We start from the raw sequence: 18,320 nt of genomic DNA on the forward strand, positions 1-18,320 counted from the left end.
CCTGACTTGTCATTAAACTTAAAACTCCCAGAAATGCCATCATCCATGGGAACACGTCACGCTTTTGCTGTGCCTCCTTTCACCAAACCACCTCTGCAGGGATAACCCTGTCAGGAAGGAGAATTATGCTACAGCTGAGATTTATGTGTGCACCATAGGGACAGAGGTTCCCCCTCACGCTCCTGTGCCACGGGGCTCTGTGTTGTCAGCTTCGTATGTTAGATGTGGCACGAGCATTTTTTCCTAACTACTTCATGCACATTGCTTTGCGGTTGTATCATGTCCTCCGGCTCTTTGGCTACAGGACACAGACAGGCCGCTGCCTCCTCCTTCAGACACCATTAATTATTTTACAAATCCCTCGCGGCCCCTTCCCTTCGTTTCAGAAGGTGAGCCCAATGTTTTCAGCCACTAGAGGTCACAGGCCGGACACACAACGCCTGTCTCCTCACCACCACCGGTGTGGGGGCCTCGGGACCTGACCCTCATCCTCGGGAAGCTCATAAAGCTTTAATGAGAAAACAAACAAACAAGCAAGCAAGCAAAAAAAACCACCCAAAACAGAAAACAGACACTCCCACCGCGAGTCAAAAAATCAGCGCTGTCCCTTTAAGGGCGAGCACCCACCCCCAATCACCTCCACCTCCCGGGCACGTCCCGCCCCCATGACATCATCCCGCCTCTCGATTGGCTGCTCGTCCCGTCAGGCAGGCGCCGCCAGCCCCGCCCCGCCCCCTCGTCCTGCCTCGGGCCCGTTAGCTTCCCCAGGTGCTCGCAGCTCATTGGCTGCCGGCGGTGGCGCTCACCGGCTCCTCCCCGCTCCCGTTGGCTGAGCCGGCGGGGCAGGGAGGCGCGGGGCGGGCGCTTCCGCAGTTGCGAGGCGCCGGGCGGCGGTGGCGAGGCCGGGCTGCCCGCTTGGGGGAAGCGCCTTGTCGGCGGGCGGCGGCTCCGCCAGGGGCGGGCGGGCTCGGGGCGAGATGGAGCCGTGAGCGGGTGAGTACGGAGCCGCGGCTCGGCCGGCGGCAGCAAAGAAAGGGAGCGGGGCGGGGGGGGAACGGCCCGAGGGGCCTCACCTCGGCGCGGCCGTCGGCGGTGGAGGGCGCGGCACGTGTCCCCTCGGCGCCCCCCGCCCCGGGCGCTGCCGCCTCGCCCCGCTCGGTCCCCTTCGGAGGAGCTCGGCCCCCTCTTTCTCCCACGTTTTCCAACGTTGGGAGCGGTGACAGCGCTGTGCTGGGTCCCGCCCCCTCCCTCGTTTTTGGCGGCGATGCTCGTCCGGCTCGTGGCTGCGCGCTCGGGGCGCTCTGAGGTGCGGGCATCCCTATCCCGCGGTGAAATCGTGTGCGAGAGGGGCGTGTCGCTTCGGGCACGCGGGTGAAATCCACGGATTGCCATCCGCTCCGCCACTGGAAATAACCGTTGTGAGGCCTTCGCGAGCTGCGCCTGTGTTTCTTTATTCCGCATCGTACAGACGCGGTGCTGATGTGGCCCTTCGAGTGGGCTGAGTAAGGACTTCCAGGTTTGATGCTGCTGTACCGCTTCCTTTTTGTGTCCCACGTGTCCCGACGGCATCTGGGCCTCCGTCGTGAACCGCACGTCGAGCTGCCCTCAGCAGTCCGTAGGTTGTGCGTTCACAATCTTCCCCTTTAAATCTGTGGACCTTGAGAAAATCCAGTGTGCAATTCTGTGTGTTCACTGTGAGATAGTTGTGCCATAGGTGGGTTAATGTTTTTTTTCCAGCTTTGCATTGATCTTACTTTCACGTTAGTTTTGCTTTCTTCTGCCCGGACAAGTTGTGAATTCACATTCCCTGGAGGTCCAAGGCCAGGTTGGATGGGGCCCTGGGCAGCCTGAGCTGCTGGGTGGCAGCCCTGCCCACGGCACGGGGTGGGACTAGGTGGGCGTTGAGGTCCCTCCCAACCCAAGCCATTCTATGATAAATGCAAAAACTTACGATATTGACTTCAAAGTATTACCTTGCTGCCAACAGTAAGTTGTTTTAAAGACACTGTTAGAGTCCATACCCCGCAACTGCCAGATGTGTAATTCCTTTTGGTCTTAATGAGCATGTGGGCTTTTTTCTGAAAGTAATGGCTCCATAAGAGATCTAAAAAGCACAGTAATGCTGTTTGGTAGAGCAAATTGTTGGCTATAAAATACTATTTTTCAGTATAGTTAACACCATTAACTATGTGTTTTTGCCAGTGATGAGCAAGAGCCTGCATGCTGCACATCAGTGGCGGTGACCTGCTGTTGCCACTCTTGAAACACACCACCTACTACATCTGTGCTCACAATCACTGTTTGGTCTCCATCAGCATTCCAGCAAGCATTGATGAGTGTCAAAGTGTGCCATTTTTTCCACATGGGGGAATTAATAACTCACCTTCACTTCATATACACTTGGATATCAGATGTCATTTTGTCAGACTGTCCCTCTGCTGCCCTCTGTCACACAGCAACAAAACATTATGGGATATTGGTACAAAGGTTCAACCTCTGCTGCCGTACCACAGACGTCTGCCTCTGATGCCGTGGGCCAACATCATAAAACAGGAGGCATTAGTTTTGGAGCAGCCCTTGTATTTCCAAGAACAGCAGGATCATTTCTGAATAGCATATGATGGGGCACCCATTTGTTCCTGTTTGCTGCAGTGATTAAACGAGTGATTCGATAGTTGTGATTAAACAGAATCTAATAATAGATTTAAAAATCAGTGGATGATCTGAAGCTGACTGTGAGCTCCTTTTTTGTGCTTTAGCTTCAAGCTTTCTGCTCAAAGGAGAAAGGTTCAGGGCTGGAAAGGAATGCTGTAGGCTTTTTACATGTGGGTGAATTTTCCCTTAATCACCAGACATTAACTCACTGAGTCCCTCCTCGCTTATCATTTAGATACCAAACGTGAATTCAGGAGAAGAGTGAAATATTGCCAGTTGTGGCTTCTTGGCATCGTATTGCTGTGTGCCAAGTGTGAGCAGTACTGCATTGCCTGATTCCAGCAGTGGCAGAGGGAGCTGCTGCATCTATTCAGCTCAAACTGAAACATCCTTGCTCTGAACATCACGTAGGGAAAAAGCCCCACGGAAGTCCTTAGGCAATGAGTGGGCCATTAAATAAAATATGAAGAGATGAAGTACAGGAGACATTTTTACGTGGGGCTAAGAGAACGTGGCAGTCGTCCAAAAGCAGTTTTTCATAGGCTGTTAAATTTTCTTCACCTTGATTATGGAAATAATAAGAAACTCCTGGGTTTGGGGAGAAGTGCTTGCTTGTTTTATACCTCCAATTTAGGCTGATACAGTAAAGCAGCAGCGTTTTCATGGACCCTTTCACCTTTGAATCTCCAGGTGGAATCAAAATACCCCTTCATTGAACAATAATGGAAAAGCCCTACTGGATTCCCTGCACTGTTAAGCCACGATTGCATCACTGTGTGGTTTTGGTGGGGGCTGTTCTGGTTGTAGGGGAGGATCAGAGCAGAAGGGGTTGGATGCTGGAGTAAAAGCAGATAAATTTTTAGCACGTGTTCATATGTTATCACAAGATTAATTGCTACACACACTTGGAATGCGCAGGCTGTCTCTGTATACACTTTCTCCCCAAAAAACACAATTTGTAGTAATTCCCAGAGTTCTGTCTCTTTACTCCGTATGCCCAGCTGCCCTTCCTCTATTCTGGGTGACAGCACGCCTGTGTCGGTGTCTGTTTACTGCTGGTAACTCAGTCGCATGATTAAGATCCCTTTTGAAGCGTATAGCTAATTTCCTCTGTGTAAAAAAGAGGCAACAATTAGTACATCTCATTGCAGTTATGCAATACTCTTCCTTTAAAGAATTATCAACCGTGTCCCGAGGGTCAGTGTCTTTTCCTGTTGAAGAGGAAGGAGAAAAAGCAACTGCTTAGCAGCCTGAAACCGTCAAACACCTACGCTGGGGAAAGGCAGATCTAATTATTTCCTGCTGGACACGTTGCTGAGCCGAGACTGAAAACAGAGGATGTGGTTACGCAGACGTGTCTTGTAGTGTTGGGGCTGGCTGATGCTGCTCCTATTCCCATCTGCTTTTTTATTATTATTTTTTCCCCACTGTGTGCTGTCTCCTCAGCGGTGATGTGTGGCTGGGGGCTGCCTGCATCACAGAGCCCATTTTCAACCTCTTTAGGTCTGTTGCTCCTCCCGAGCCCCCCAAAATCAGCAGTGGGGGAAGGGAGAGGGGGGCTGCAGGGGGTGATGAGAAAGTACTGCGGCTGAAAGGAGCACTATCAGAACCATAGCCTACAACTGCCCCTGGGAGCCTTCCTTTATGCATGTGTGACTAATGGATGGAACGATGGGCTGGTGTCAGTTTGCAGCCTCTCTTCCTTTGTCAGATGCTCTGGTGGTGCTTGGGGAGGTTGTGTGTGGCTGCTGCGTGTGTTTCACCTTCCCTCCTTTGAGAGCTTTGTGGAGTACCCATGCTGCAGAGTGTCTCCGAGGGAAATGAATGGCATTGGGGTGAGAATGGTTTACATTACCAGGCTTAGGTATGCCACTGAGGGCAGGCGATGTGTTGAGACTTTTAAATGTGGGTCCTCCTCGTGGAGGGCAGACGAGGTGTGCAGCTAACAGCAGCCCACCATCCACACAGTGCAGTGTGTGCAGGCATCAGGAAGCAGTGCCAGGAGCAGCAGATCATTTTCCTTTCATCTATTTCTGTTTCCGATCTGAGGTGCTTATTTTCCATGCAGATAAATCTGAGAGTTTGTGTATGAGCAAAGTACTGCAGTTGTTGAAATTAGATTGTTTTGTATTTCTGAAATGGAAGGAATAAATTAAGTTTGGGCAGTGCTCCTTTCTCCCTACCTCTCCCATTTTTCTGCCTGCGTCCAGGAATTGTAATTCTTATGTGAAGAAATACTTTGGATTTAAGCACACAACTGTATCAATAACATCTCTGTAAGAATGTGAAAATTAACACACAATCATGAGTCTTTGTAAATCTTGAAAGCTAGAAGCTGAGCTTTTAATTGGGGGGTTTCTTTTGCTCCGTGACCTCGTGCCATTTATCTGCTTTTGCCCTCCTGCTGTAAAGCAGCATGTCAGCTACATCTACTTATCCTTCTTAATGAAGCTATGCTCCCTCCCTCAGCTCTTTCTGCCCCTGCTGATCCAGCCAAGCAGGGCTTTTGTGGAGCACAGCAGAAGCAGCGTGGCACTGCTCCTGCATGCACTGGCAGCTTGTCTGTAAACAGCTGATTGCAGGGGACTGCCTCTGTGCAAGTTCCTGAACCGTGGACAGAAAAGCCTTCTCCTGGATGTGGTCAGGAGCTGCTGCTGCTGCTGTCTCTGCTTGCCATGGGTGCATAGTGAAGTGCATATATCTGTTTTCCCATTCTCCGGTGAGACAAATAATGTGCTGACTACACATTGTCTTCATTGCCCTTCGAGTTAGGGGAATAGGAGGCTGAAACAGCACGTCTTGTTTTGTGAAGTTAATTTTGTTTTGTGAGAGAAGTCCGCATCACAGATTGGTTCAGCCTCAGACTAATTTTTCCTCTAATATGTGGCAGTTCCAGCAAGTTGTAGGCATGCTGGGGAGCGGGGCTGTACATGCCACAGCTCTTCTACTTCTGCCCTTTCTAGGGCTCAGTAGAAACACTGAAGATGTCTTCACTGCCCAGTGGTCAATATGGCCGACACCCTGCTTAGCCTTGCTCAAATGAGATCATCCTTTACATGCAGCCATAGCCATGTTATGATGAACTCATTCTTTCTGCAACTGTTTATAAGTGGGAAGGTGCAGGTCTGAGCAGAGTTCAGACAGGATTCGCTTTCTGTCGATTACAGGGAAACTTTCTCTCCTTTGAAAGGATACTGTTACAGAAGCATCCATGGACTCCACTTGGATGGTTTCTTACTTTCTTTTGATGTTTTTTGCCCCCTCGCTTGATTTTATAACAACAGAAGAAGTTTGCCAGGAGTATGTGATTGTAGCTTCTAGCTTTATTTCCATTGCGGTGTGTACAATGGGTATAGTTTATGATGTTTAAAATCCTGGGTGATAGGGCCAAGTTAACCCCAGTATAACTGTCTCCCTAAATTCTCTCCCACATATCCAGGCAGATGTGCTTTACAGGAACAGATCCCCTTGAGTATGAATCTTTTGAAAGCCTCTGTCCGAGGGGTAACACGACTGCTGAAGATGGGCTCTGAACTCTGCACTGCTGTGTTCACATCAGGCTTGTGAATCATGTCAGTGAGTTTCTGTCCTGCTCAAACCCCAAGACACCAGTGAAGGCCATAAGCCATTGTAATCACTGCAATAGCAGCCATTTGGCTTGAACATGTAAACACTGACATATAAACATTTCCACTGGATGGAGAAGTTTATCAGCCAGATGAGACTTCTGCATTTCTCAGAGATGACACTATTTTTTCTTCAGAAAATCTAGGACGGTTGAATTTTCCTGCCTTGACCTTGCAGTCAGAGGAAGAAGGACGGCTGGAGGAGTGTTTTGATTGTTCTATAAGCAGAGGACAACAAAATCAGTGTAGTTGTGGAATTTTGCCAAAAAATATTTCAGTAATCGGGTTAATCTTTACTCACTGGTTGTAAAGTAGAAGGAACAGTTAAGAACTCGTTTTCATTACAGCTATGGGGCTGTTTTGGTCAATTTTTGTGAAGTTTGACTTGATAATTGGAATGTAGAGAGTGTTTGTGTTGTTCCACCTTCAAGTTGGATTAAAATTCTAGGGGATGGGGTGGCTGAATAAGGCCAACAATAAAGCAGGTGTTCTGCAGCGTCTCTTATTTGAATGGCACACACATTAAGAGAGAAGGTCGGTGGCTGTCCATGCCTGTGGCAAGCCAGTTTATTTCCTATGTGGAGTTCAGATGACAGCAGTAAATGCATGTTGCAATGGCTTAACCATCTGCTAAGATTGAGCACGAACTTCCTTGGCAAATAGGACTGAAAGATTTAAGGTTGCCCTTTTATTGTTCAGAGTATGTGGGGGTAAAACTACCTCTTTGCTGAGAAAAAAAGATGAATACAGGCTGTACCAGAGCATAACATATAGGAGGGAGCCCATTAGCCTCCTCGTGTGTCCAGAGATCCTTGGAAGTGCTGGAAAACCAGGAACAGTAAATAAAGTGCGGCAAGGAGTGTGTGCTTGCATGTGTGTGAATACACACGTTCTTTTCTTAAGGATGGTGCTGAGTTTTTTTACCAAGTGCCAAAAAACCATGGAGTGTATGCATACATATTCCTTAATCCTTGTGCGTGCGTGTGTTAAGAGGTGTGACTTCAGGGTCCTCTGTACTGTGCCCGGCTGGATGCCTGTCCTGCCTGATGCCTTGTGCTACCAGTTGCTAGTAATGAGAGCTGGGGCTGTACAGTGGGGTTCTTCACCTGGCTTACCCATCTGGCTGGTTGGGGAAAGCCTCGTGTGTCCTTCACACCTGGAATATTCCACAATCTAAAATTTTCAGGACAAAACAAAACCAAAAATGCTGAAGCTATTGAGAAATGAACGTTTGGGGCTGTTTATGGGGTCCTGCTTCAACAGAAGACTGTCAGGTGGCCTGTACTGGGTGGTGGGACAGACAGACCAGGACAAGGCTCCATGTTAGAGCCGTCCTGACTCGTGTAAGATTCAGGAAAATATGGATCTGAAGTGCTGGAAACGAGCTCCAGCAGAGTGTGATCGTGGTCCAACTTTATCAGTGCTGCTGCAGTCTTAAACTGGAAGAGATTATCCTGCGAATCTTTTGTCTCCTATTGACAGGATATTATAGCATCCCAGGTGCACTTCTCTGTTCCTATAGAGCGAGTGGTGCTGTTGTCTAGGAAGCCCTGAAGTCTGAAAAGCCCAGAGGTGAAAATGAAATGGAAACTCAGTATTAAAACCTTCCTGTGATTTGTTTTTGTTTGGTTGTTTGTTTTAAACGTGGCTGAGGAAGTAGGAATGAAAGTACATTACAAATCAACTTCTGACCCCTTTATATTGCTATTTGAAAGAGGTTTTCCAGAGCCTCTGAAGTAATTATTTTCTAGTCAAGTGTGGCTGTGAACGCGTCTTAAAAAATACTGCCAAAGACAAATGGTTGTGCTACTTAAGTACACTAGTGAATTTTTGAGTTGGGATGATTCTCCTCTCCTCTGTACCCAGGATTCCCGTTACAGTCTTGGCAAAAATACAGACTGTATTCCCCCCCCCCCCTTTTTTTTTTTGTCTTTTAACCTTTCCTTGTTTTTATTTGGATGGATTACATGGTGTAAGAAACTAGTCATAACAGTCTCTAACTTCTACCATCCAGTGTCTTAGGAGGTATTTCAGTACAAGGACAGGAAGATTGTGTGTATCATCTGTTGAGTATTCTGGCTTAGTAAATCTCAAACAATGCATTCTTCACGACTGACTTACCAATAGTACTGAAGTAAAAGCTGTGCTGTGGAAGTAGCGTGGGTACATGTATATCAGCGTGGCAGTCTCTGCTTTCAGTCCAACTTGGTATATGCGGGCTTAAATTAAAGATAATGGGAAAATAAAGATACTCAGAATGACTTGCTCCTTTAAGGGGGAGAATGGGCTGTGTGTGTGTGCTTGTTTCTTGAAGATCCCTAAGTATGTGTCCTGTTTTCTGTTTCAGTGACTGAAGAGCGAGCTGCTGGCATGGAAGTGAGCTGGGTTTGTTCGTGGGAACTGTGAGTAAGGTGTGTATTCCTTTTGCTGTCTTCAGTCTGTACCTTTTGTTCTTATATGCTGAACTGAAATTCACTTCTCATCGCCAGTTGTGAGGGTTAGAAGTGTACTGAAAGCGGAGTATCTTGAATTTGTGCTAGCTCTGGACAGCCTCAACTATCCAATGAAGACTTTGTTGTGTAGAGTATAAATGTATTCCTGTGGCCCTTTCACTGTTCCTAACAATTAGTCCAGTTTGTTGCAGGTTAGCTTGTACTGTGTTGCAAACTTTTCTGCCTGTGTCTCTTTTTATAATGGCTCTTGTATAGAAAGATTGATTATTCAGGTGTGTAATGACAAGCAATTGCACGTATACTGTAAATTTGTGGTGTCTACCAAGCTGTGACACCAACATCACCCTGACTTATTATTTACCCACATCCATTAAGTTTATGCGTCAGGAAGCAGCTCTTGAGCACTTAAGACTTCTTTTCAGTTAACTACTTAGCTTAGACAAGACAGCAGTATTGATGTGTGCTGTGTGAATTACTGACGAAAAATCTATTTCTCAGTAGTGGAGAAAGCTGGGGTTGGAAAGTCAGCCCTCACAGGGGAAGACGTGTAATGAAAAGACCTGATAACTCAGTTGCAGTTGCTAGACTTCCACTTAAATGAATATCACACGAGGTAGCTGCGTTAGGAGGTGCCAGCAAAATTCAGAGAAATTTGTATTCCACACCCAGCCTCCATTGATGGGAAGGAGAAGCAGAGTCCTTTCTGTTTGGTTTAATTTTTGTAGACAGCCTATGCTGTCATGACTAAAGAATGTAGCTGGGGTCAGAAAACTTCTTGCAGTCTGTGTCAGGCTTCGGTTTCACAGTAGGCCAAATGTAGGCTAACTGAGAGCTGCCACTTTTCAGTGGGCCCTGCTCCTCTGGTTTTGGTGTGGTTTTTTTTATTTTATTTTTATTTTTGTATTCTATCTAATGAACCTGTGGTTCCAGGTTTCAGTTAGTTACCATGATGGAGGACAACCATTTTTCAAGGTGTAGCTTTCCATCAAGAACCAGTGCACTGAGCTGTTTTGCTCTGTGGCTGTAGTCACTGGATTTGAAGAGTAGCAAGTGAGAATTTAAAAGTGAAATGGGAAAATATAATATGTTCATGGACTTATATTCTTGGTTGTAATGCATGATCACGTTGAAGTAGGTACAGTATTAAAATATTCTCTTACACAAGTGTGTTGCCAAAAAGCCTTACTATAAATTCCTTAGGATAATTGAAGTGCTGCAGTTTTGTCTGCTCCTTTGTGCTAATAAGAATATCTGTACCACGAGACCATTTGGGGAGCTGAACTGATTGAAATGAAACTACTTTTCCTTTATGGCTTTCTTTCTTTTACAATGTATTTTCCTTTTGGTTAGGCCAGATTAGTTCCCTGAGTATGTCAGCCTCCTTACCCAAGTCACTCATCTGTTACACCCCAGATACTTGAATTTCTGTCCCAAAGTTCAAATCTTTTGTTTGAAAGCTTATTGTTTCTTGGGAAGTCTTATTTCTAGCCTCCTCTTGTCCATTTACTTTCTCTTCCAAGTCCACCCTAAATGCACATTCAACACGAGCTCCTTCATTCCTCCTTGTCCCCTGAGTTTTCCTGCCATGAATTCCTGAGTCGACGCTCACATGCGGCACAGACCTTCTCGTTTCTAGTTTGTTGCAGCCTTCTTGCTGCCATTGATTGCTGGCATCTGTTGCCACATGCCTTTAACTGCTGTCTGGATCAAATCCTTAGCTTCGTCTGCTTGCCCCTAATGGGAGACGGGAGGAATGCCTTGCCTCCTGCATGCAGGAAAATTTAAAAAATGCACCAGTGACAATTGCAAGAAAATCAGCAGAAGGTGTTGAAAAACAGGCATAGAACAATGCTGTTCTAAGCATGCTATAGTTCATCGTGCATCTCTGTGGCACCAGTGTTAGTCTGCAACGCTCGCTCCCTTTCACTGCTCCCTCTGTTTTGCTGGCATAGCTTATTTTGTGGCCATGGTGAGCCACTCTGGGGAGCAGAGCCTCCTGGAAAGAAGTGGTTTTTGCTAGCTTATTTTTCATCTGATCTAGTACATGTTGTCTCCATAAGATTTATACTAGTTTCACAATGAGGAAGGTATGAGAGTGGGAATGTGTAGCAGACTGCTTAAGTTGGCACTGCTTCTGGATGTTTAAGTGTGCTCTTTGACATTACTGTTGAGTTGATCTTTCAGCAAGCTGCTGTTGCAAAGGCTGGTCAAACCTCCAGGCAGCTGTGCACTCCTGCTTCTTCCTTTGCATCAGAGTTGGTTTTACAGCCACGGGATACGTAGCTAAGTGGTTCCTGTAGAAAATGGGTTCTTGTCTTTTTGCAGTTAGTCGTCCACTGACTGGAGTCATTGTGGGTATACAGAATGATCAGGCAGAAGAGAAGCAGCAGGAACCAAGAGCTCAACAGGAGAAGGCTGGATTCCTTTTAGCTATTAAGTTGAGCTAGATCATGACCAACACCTAAAATACACCAGCGTAGCCACTGACGCAGGAGATCAGAACATCGTGTCTTTTTTGCTCACTTCTGTTCTTTGAACTTCAGTGAAAATTGTTTTTTTCTTCAGTACCTATCATCTTTACTCTCACAAACTAGGCGATTCATTCGGCACACTGTGAGGTATGCTAGAGTTACATATCTGTGAGCTATTTCACTGATTTAAGGCTCAGCGTCCCCTAAAAGCAGAAGGCTGTCTGCCTCATTCATTCTTTGGGCTTGAGTAAGAACTCAGAAAATTGGTGGGGAGGATTGTTTGCTATAAATACCACTGTGATTCTTAAAACTAGTTTTGATATTATCTTCAGTATAGACAGAGTGCCATTGAGCTTGAAAGCCACCAACTTCCTCCAAATGTGTATCGAATCATGAAAAGTATTTCTTAAGCATCTGGAATGCAAAACTACATTTCTTGGCCAGTAATTTGTGGTTTTAAGAAATGAATGTTAATGATTTTTCCTCTTAAAGACTTTCTGCCACTGCTGGCCTGAGTAAAATGAGAGCTAGTACCTTACGAAGAAAAGATTTATGGCATGGGAAATATGGTTCTTGATGAGATACCTTTAAAATCATATGGGGGGCTGTGTACAGGGCCTTACCAGCACAGCAGCAGCTAGGATGCTGTTGGATGCTTTGCATTAGTCATGTTCTTTGGGTCCTTATCCTCTCAAGTCCTAACATCTCTATACAGATGTTCATGCTTTTTCTCTGATAAGATTCTTTGCTATTTTTCTTGCTAGCCTGAACGTGTCTTCTGACTCTTGTAGTAATAGATACGCTGGAGGCAGTAGTGTAGAGGCTTCTGGTGGTGATTCATGGTGATTCAAGGTTGTCCTCTCTCACTGTAGTGTTACTGGCGCTGTACATATTCAGTATTCTTTGGCTCATGTGTTCATGTGTTGCAAAGTCTGGATTTTTAATAGAGGCATTGTAGGGTAGTGGCTTGTGATAACACTAAAATGGACAGTTTATTTCCCCCCGATTATTGTGAAAGTGAAGGAAGCTGCCTGGCACACTTCTTTCCATGCGAATTGCCTTTGCATATGGGTCAAAATGCCATAATCTAAAATCGCTCTTGAGCACTCTAGTTTTGTTTGTTAACAGTATAATCTTGGAGGTTGGTCTGTTAGTGACTTTTCTTTGATATCTGAAGAGAAAGAGAATTGCCTGAATCACCTGACTGGTTTCACTCTGATCCTTGCAGCATCTCAAGCTAATCAGGTGCTCTGGCTTACATCTGCTGTAAGCATCAGTTATCCTTTTTAGATGTTATTCTTTTTATTTGTGATCACCTGAGGGTATAGTTGCCTTTGGGCATTGACGCATCATTGACTTCCTTTCTTTCTTTTCCAGACCAGATGATCTCAGCTGGCAAGATCATTCAGAAGAAGGGTGCTCTTAAGTTTAAAGTAAAAACCCTATTTTCTCAAAATAGCCCAGTTGCACACACAAGCTGTTGCTGTTAGCTGCTGCAGGTTGCTTAGCAATTCTTAAATTAGTAGGAAGTTGCTATTACCCTGTCAACTCAACTCCCAAAATGCAAATGAAAGATCTGTTTATGGAGGTGTCCTGGCTTGATTTGGGATTTGTGCTGTGCATTTTCCTCTTTTTTTTTTTTTTTTGTACCCTCCTGATTTTTATTTATTTGTTTTTTAAATTCCTTGTGTACAAGAAGTTTTTCTGTAGTTATTGAGGCTTCGTGTTAGGGAAGGTGGTGCTGTTCTTTGGTTCATGTAAATACTTTGTCAAGATCTTCATTATACCACGAGCGTGTGAGTGTTGCTGAAGTCGAGTGAAGAAGTCTGACATGTAAAGACTTAGTGTGTTTGTCTGTGTCCATCATGAGTGTTAGACGGGTGAACTACATAACACTTTAAGGTTACACTCCTACCAGAAGTAGCCATCCTGATTTCTTTTTCATTTCCTTGTACCTCATTCTCTTTCATTCTAGCCCAGCCCTGTGGCTGCGATGCAGATTCCAAGTACCAATTTGCATGTGTGTGGCCATGTTGGGTTTAACCTGGATCAGTTCCTTGATCTGGTTCAGCTTGTGCTGGCCAGCAGGAGGTGAGGAATGAGCGGGCTGGACTGGCATAGGCAATATCAGTGCAGTGTCTAATCAGAGGATGTGGTCTTATGATAAAACTCAATTGATGTAAGTGAGGTCTTGCCAAAAGGGGTGGTCTTGGATGCATGCCTTTGTTACTTGCTTGTGCCAGTGTTGGTGCTTGTATCGCCCTATGGTGGGATGATTAATGGAGCTCAAATGGCGGGCAACTAATCCGAAGTCTCCATCCCGCCGCCCCTCAGTTGGCTTTTGACATGGCTCCATGAGCTAGCTCACTGCAAGTCAGACAGGTTTCAGTACTGCATGTATCTGTGTTGTTTCCCTTTCACCTCACTGGCTTTGAGCTATCCTTTAGGGATTCTGCCTGAGCAGCTCTGCAAGAAGCTTCCATGAGTAATCTTGTAATGTGGTGAACACGAAGTAGAGCATTTTTTCACCAGGGAGTAAGCTCATCAGATTTACTGTGTGTTTAGTGTGATAAGGACATTGGGCTGGCAAGAGGATGCACCTATAAAAACCAGTTTAATTTTTATAAAGATCTTTTTCCAAACATTCATATTGGCTATGGTTTTTATCTTCTGCCTTGCTCACAAATGACTCCATTGTGTTTGTCTGAAACTGAAGTCCATTAGATGCCTCTGGAGGTCAGAGTGTGTATTTCAAAGTAGTGTCTAATGTTTCAATTTTCGAGTAGTTCTGTCTTTCTAGTGCTCTGTTCTTGTGCTGCTGAGGCAATGGTGTTGTGCTTTACAGCAGCATAATTGGAGCACTCCTGCCTCCTGAGGGCTTGGTGTTGTCCCTGCATTATGGTGACATACTGTGTATGTAGTTGGCAGCGGGGAATGGATTCTCCTGAATAACTCAGGAAAAACTTATTATCAAATTGAATCGATCCCCCACTTGGAAAGGAGTTAGCGCAGGGACAGAAAGGAGCAACTGGACAGTGGGGGGCATGAGTGCTGCTTAAACTGATGTTACATCTGGGGGATTATAGCCTCATGTTCTAGAACCAGCTGGACTCAAGGCAAAAGAATGCTTTTATCTGGCTAGCAACAGATCCCAATCCTTGAGAGCACTCACCCTGAAACCCTTGTGGAGTAGACAAGATGCTTGCTCTTACAGCTATCTATCAGCTTCTGCGTGACTCATTGTAAGGATCTTTATGGTATGGAACATTTCTCTATGGGAAAATTTCTAATCTATTTGAAAATGACAGACAAAAAACATCTTAAAATTTTAATTGGGCTCTAAATATTAGAATGTGTAACCAATTGATCATTCTACAGTGACACTTTAAGAGTGGTATGACTGTCTGGGAAGTCTAATAACAGCCGTACTGTTGGTTACAGAGAAGGATTACATGCCTTTCACAGGAGATCTGTGACTTCAAAATAATGAGACGTGGATGGCTATAAATCCTCAAAGCATCTTCCAAATCCCTGTATGCCCTCATTAGACTTGTTACTGAGAGTACCAAAATCAAACCCACCCAATTACAGCATTTTCTATAGTCTGGTGGACCACATGCATTTATTATTTTTTTAAATATGTTGCATATTGTTAAGTCTTGGCACTGGTCTGAAAAAAGCTCTTTTTCCCTTAGCTAGTGGCTAGATGTTTGGAAGTACTAATGATGTGGGCAGGTTCTGTCCCCAGTGCTGTGCTGGCACAAACATTGGTGTGGCTGTGTGTCCAACTGTACCAGGGACCAGATTTATCAGGGCTGATCCAAAGGGTGGGTTTTACACTTGATAAGCCAATGAGAAACCTGATCCACATGTTACTGTAGATCCTTACACTGGCCAGAAATGGGAGAGGATTGAAGGATGTAGGATTTCTTCATTCCTTTAATGGTTCGTTTCATTTTAGCTTTCAGCTCCAACCCTACTTGCAGGCGCAACAGAGGAATGGTGAAAGAGGAAGAATGAATGTTCAGGCAAGGGACAGCAAGAGTTTCTTAAGCTGTGTTACTTTCAATGTAGACAGACATTGGATGACACTCTAACCTGGATTAAGAAGAGGATGCCTTCCATTTCTGTCATCTTCTTCATGAATTAGGAAACCTGCAAGTTTTCAGATCTTGCAACGATCCAAGCCTTGTGCTGGAGCTCTTAAGGGCAATTTGCTAGAGAAACTCTGGTTTAAATCCCAGTATCAGTTAACACCACTGGCTGTGATGTTGCCCAGCAAACTGATGTGCCACCACTGACATCCTGTCCTATTCTCCCTTATGGCTGAATTAGGCTGGGCTGTTTTTGCTGTAGCTTGCTACTATGCCTTTACATAAAGGAGATATAACTAGTTTAGGAAAATAGATAGTTCTACAACACTGTTGTTAAAATACTGTTTGAAATGTGATTTTCCTAGTTAATTCAAATTCCCGTTTAGCAGAAAATCCAGCATGCCACAAGTTCCTAAGTACATTTCCTATCTTCCTAGCTGAAGCAGTTCCTAAGTATTTGAGCCATTTCAAATTCTTTTTTTCCCTTGTGGGAAGAGGAAGGAACTTCTTTTCTGGGGTGGAAATTAAATCTCCTGCCAATTTAATCCTTACTGGGTGGGTGTTAGATGTCAGTCACCTGTCTGTGGACTCAGACCTGACTGCACTTGTCCTCTTGCATTATCTGACCTAGCCATCATTTGGTACTAGACATAGTTTCTCTAGTACATCTCCTTTAAGAAAACAAATGGGGGATTTAGCCCCCATAAGATTCTTTTTTTTAGCCCCTAGGCCTCCTGTCACAACAGGGACAGGGGCCAATTATGTTGGTCACAGTTTAACTCTTTGCAGCCTTTAAAATGATTGTTTTAACTTAGCAAACAATCCAAGTCTGTGGCTGAAGGGTGTGCATTTCCAGGCTTTCTGTATCCATTGCAAAAAGAAGAGCACAAGCCCATTTTTTTCTCATTGCAGATTACCGTTAAAATTTGCTCTCAAATGGATGTGAGCGTTATTTGCTTTGGACAGGAAACATGTCAAGAGGGAGGCAGGCACATTCTCGCCAAGCTGTAACTGAAGAAATGTGAATACTTCATACAGCAGTAAGCTTTGGCTCACTCTCATTTGTTTTGTTATAACAAGCACCAGCTTCAGTTGGTGGTTTTTGCTGTTTTCTTTTTTCCCTCCGCCCTTCTTTTCCCTGCTTCTCTTCAGATTGTGACATCGGGTCCTGGGAATGAACGTCTGACAAGAGGAATGAAATAGCACGTATTCATTACCAGCAATTCTTCCTGTTGCACCCCGTGTATACTGAACAAGTTTTTAAGACAAATGTACTACCACTTAAAACTGTTCCACGCGTTACAGAGCAAACGTTGCTAACAAATGAAGTACAAAACTGAAATAGAAACAGTGGAAATGACTATTTGAAGTACTTTATCAGCTATTAACGTGTTGAATGTTGTGACACACATTCATGTTAACCATGAGCATTAAGTGGGGAATTCTTAATAAAAAAAAATGTGTTGTTAAAGATATTGATCCAAGTTTGTACTTTGTGAGTGGTTTCTGAAAGATTGTCCAGGTGTTTGTTTTTTACTTCACTTCTTTGCAGCTAGCTCTGCCTCCGTCTTGAAGCTGAAGGTTAACTTCTGGAAAAACTGCTTGATACATGACTGTGGTAGAGCGAGGCTTCGGAGTAGCAGTGTACTAAGAAGCAGGAACCTTTCACCTTCATTAATCAAATCCAAATATGATTGCCCTTGTATACTTATACTTTCTGTTACTGTTTAGACTTTAACACAGTAACCATTCCATTGGAGACTTCCAGCTGGTTTGTTTCTGTTAAACGAGTGAACATAAACGAATTTTAACTTAGTGGTGGCTTTTAAATGCCTCTTTAAAGAATTATGGTAATATAAAAAAAATAAAAATCAAAACTGCTTGTTAGTTTAATCATTTAAAGCCCCTTATGTTTTGCACAATTCAGTTAACTGTGGCTGAATTTTTAGCCAGGAAAGCTTTATCTGTATAATTAATGTAGAATATTTTTCTTGCATTCATTTTCACTGGTAGTGAAAGGAGAGAACAAGTTAAGAGAATTATTTTTTGAAATACAAATATTATTTGGAAATTCTTATTTGTTGTATTCAGCTGTCCTTCCAGGTCTATTTTGAAGCATTATTTTGCCTGGCTGGATTTCGTGTTGACAGTTGTCCTGTTAATACACCATTGCTGATATAAAAGGAGAATTCTTTAAGATTCTTAATAGGCTAACTTCACTGGAAGCTGGAGGATGGTGACCAACGCAGTCTGTGTTGCTTACAATTCTAGTCAAGATTTGTTTCCTCAAGTAATGATAATAACCTGTAGTTTTCATCCATAGTTTCTGCAGTCACCCTGATGGAAGCATTAGCAAGTTTATAAACTGGTGTGTTTTGCAGATTGCAGTTAGTGAATGCGTTTCAGTTGAGAATGATAACACATACGCCCTGCTGAAGAGCCTGTTTCTTCAGAGCGTGGAGGTGCCATTATGAACTGGAGGTATGGGTTGGGACTCTGCCATGAGACATATTTTGTGATTTGTCTTGCAGGTTGCCATCACGAAAGCCAAAGTGGATTTCTCCGGTGTGGTGTGCCTGCCCCCTTCCGTCATTGCTGGAAATGGGCTGGACGGAGGAGGGGCTGGCGAAAATGACGACGAGCCGGTGTTGGTGTCCCTTTCGGCGGCCCCCAGCCCCCAGAGCGAAGCTGTTGCCAATGAGCTGCAGGAGCTCTCCTTGCAGCCCGAGCTGACCCTCAGCCTCCATCATGGCCGAAACCCCAACCTTCCTCCACTCAGTGAAAGGAAGAATGGTAAGTGGTACGGTGAACTCCACTGACCAGCTCACAGGGAGCATCATGGTGTTGATTTGGTCTGTAGTTGGATGGCAGTGCTGCCGCTTAAAGCATTTTATTCATATGAAGAACTAATGTTCTAGTGCTGATGAAACAATTCCCATTGTTAAGTGGAGGGATTGATGTTAATGGCTGTGGAAGTTCCAGACAGCTCTACTGATAAAGGCAGTTAGATGATAGTATTAG

The 18,320-nt window shown here is 44.7% G+C and overlaps 1 protein-coding gene and 1 long non-coding RNA gene across 2 annotated transcripts in view; both read left to right on the forward strand.

The window, feature by feature from the left end:
• The first annotated feature begins 887 nt into the window (after positions 1 to 887).
• Positions 888 to 17,864, forward strand: LOC136052685 (uncharacterized). Its single transcript, XR_010622559.1, has 3 exons — positions 888 to 993; positions 8,629 to 8,692; positions 17,831 to 17,864. It is a non-coding gene; the product is annotated as an uncharacterized LOC136052685 (long non-coding RNA).
• Positions 17,865 to 18,076: 212 nt separating this feature from the next.
• Positions 18,077 to 18,320, forward strand: part of MRTFA (myocardin related transcription factor A) — a 79,546-nt gene continuing 79,302 nt past the window's right edge. Inside the window, exon 1 of the mRNA XM_065742943.1 lies at positions 18,077 to 18,092. The gene's annotated coding sequence lies outside the window, so the exon portion shown is untranslated. The remainder of the gene's footprint in view (positions 18,093 to 18,320) is intronic.

This window comes from Cyrtonyx montezumae, unplaced genomic scaffold (genome assembly GCF_038088225.1).
Source record: "Cyrtonyx montezumae isolate F1298 unplaced genomic scaffold, pur_monq_1.0 scaffold_3, whole genome shotgun sequence".
NCBI lineage: Eukaryota > Metazoa > Chordata > Aves > Galliformes > Odontophoridae > Cyrtonyx > Cyrtonyx montezumae.